The following is a 2453-nucleotide window of genomic DNA, read 5'->3' on the forward strand; positions in this document are numbered from 1 at the left end:
AAGTGAGAAAGTCAAGGTGGGGTGTCTTCTGGGCCCCAGAGAGCCCTCGATGCCCCAGCCTTCCTGCGCAAAGTACCTGCCCTGGGCTTGTGGGCCCCAACCCTGAGAATAAAACCTGTTTCTATTCCATGGCACCTGTGGGTACGATGCCCGTTCCACCTGTGTGCTGCTTTGATCCTCACAGACACACTGAGGGGCTTTCCAAGGGCCCTGGCTCAAGGTTGGATAGCTGGTCAGTGGCAAATCCATGACCTAGACCCAGGGACTAGCTATTCAACGACCAAGATCTTCTCAGCCCTGGCCCCAGGCCCGCCAGGACCAAAAGGACCGGGCCAGAGGACGCCACTTTCTCTCACCCAGAGACTGTGAGGGGGTAGGGGAGGCCAGCACCATGTGTAGGCCTGTCTGTTTCTCTCCATCCCATCAATGTGGGTCACCCTGAGCGCCTGGGAAGAAGTCATGCTGTGACCCCACGAATGTGTGTGGACCAGGGTCTCCATTTGCAGGATCATCACGTGAGTTGATGGAGTTGCCGCCCCACAAGAGCTAGTCAGGGACCAGCCAGCTGCCACTTAGCACTTTCTCTCTCTGTGTGAGGAATAGAAGGCCCTGGGCCCGCCCTTCCACACCTTCTGCAAGCAAACCTAACTCAGGAGCTCAGATACCAGTCCACGTCAGGCCGGCCGAGGTGGAGGGTCTGAGCCCCGCTGACCCCAGATGACCCCGGGACCAGCCAAGGCCCCACAGGTGTCCTGTGCTTTATACACACCTTCTCCCCATGTGCTTTATACCCTACTTCAGGAGGGTAGAAGCCCCCGGCTCAGAGTTCTGCTTCCTGTTTATCTACCTGACATCCACGCTGGCCTGATGACCTCTGTGCTGTACTGAACCCAGCCCCCCTCCACCCCGTCCTCAGCAGGGGGCTTGGAAGCTGTTGGCTCTAGGGCTGCTCAGCCCAGCAGTTGGCAAACTGGCATCAGGCGCCTGATGACTCCTGAAGGCACTCTCCCCCATTGTCAGGCTTGTCAGCCGCCTCCCTTAAGCGTGAAAGCCAAGCCTGTCGTGAGACCCTCAGGGGGACCCAGAGGACCCCTGCGATCAGCTGACTCTCAAGAGCACAAATCCATGAGCCCAGAACACAGATTTTTCGGGGCAACTTTGTCAGGGTGCAGATGCTGCCACCAGGCTCTTGGGCAGTAGCCAGCTCTGGCTCTGCCCACCCTTTGCTCTCTTGGACTCCTGGCCTTCTGCTCTGTGCCCTCAGCTTCCAACAATCATTTCTGCTCTCAATTTCTTGCTCACTGTGACCTCCTGTTATCAAAATCATCATTGCTCCCAAAGAGCTGACATGAGCTGGTGAGTTTGCTTCACCCAAGAGCTTGGGGCTGGGGAAGCTTCCCTGAGGAATGGGCCAGCAGCAGTGCGGTGAACTCTTTGGAGTGGCTTCGGTGGCCACAGTGAGCGTCTCTGTGGGTGCTCCTGGTTGTCTTTCCCATCGTAGTATGTGGAAGTGCGTGAGGGGTCCGACGAGAGCCCCGAAACCCCACACCTCTGCAGAGCCACTGTGTCATGAGAGAAATTCCATGCCACCTTGTTGGCATGACCACGCTTTTGCAAACTTGCCCCAAGGCAAAGACAGGTTTCTGCAAGCTAGAACACAGAAAGTGCTGCCTCGAACCCAGCAGCCTGGCTGTTTGGGATCTGTCTGGTTGTATGGTATTCTCTATGTCCTTGAAGTTCTCCAAAAGAGATCTCAAGAGATGCCCCCACGCTGACTGTGACCCCCTGGAAAGGGCACTTTCTTGGACCCGCCACAGCTTGTTCAAGCCAAAGTGGGTTCTCGCCGTGTCTGTCCATGTGGAGGGTCAGACCCAACCTCCACCTGCCTTAGCAACTTCTGATCTCCACCCGGTCCTGGGCTGCCAGTCCCTGCTTCTCCTGGTCGGCTTTGGTCATCTTAGCCAAGACAGTGGGTGCCCTAGTGTTTGCTGGAGGCAGTGGTGCAGTAGGGTGGGTGACCAATCCCGAGGAGGGGCGGCCAGGCATCCGGGCCACAGCCAGCCTGTGAGGCGCAGGTACACAGCCTGGCCCACAGTGAAGGCCACATCCAGCCTGGGTAGACGTGACTAGAGGGTCCTCATAGCAGGCCCCCGTGGACAGGGACAAACCTTCCTCTTGTGCTGGTACAGGCCAGATGCCCTCCAGAGCCGGGCTACCTGACTTGTGCTCCTTCTCGAAATCTCTGCATCCTGCTCGTGGCCTTCAGGCTTCTAGCCACCTATCAATCTCTCTAGCCAAGCAGCCTTTCTGCTGACATGCTGTGCGCCGTCTGGGGTCAGCAGGTCACGCTCCAGCAGGGTGGGGACAGCGGCCTCCGTGCAGCCCTGGCATGGGAGTTGGGGATGTCTGGAATTAGGATAGAGATTTTGATGGGGAACTAGAAGCCGATCACC

The sequence above is a fragment of the Cavia porcellus genome, unplaced genomic scaffold (assembly GCF_034190915.1).
Source record: "Cavia porcellus strain 051 isolate PalLab524CR breed Dunkin Hartley unplaced genomic scaffold, mCavPor4.1 scaffold_28, whole genome shotgun sequence".
NCBI classification, from domain to species: domain Eukaryota; kingdom Metazoa; phylum Chordata; class Mammalia; order Rodentia; family Caviidae; genus Cavia; species Cavia porcellus.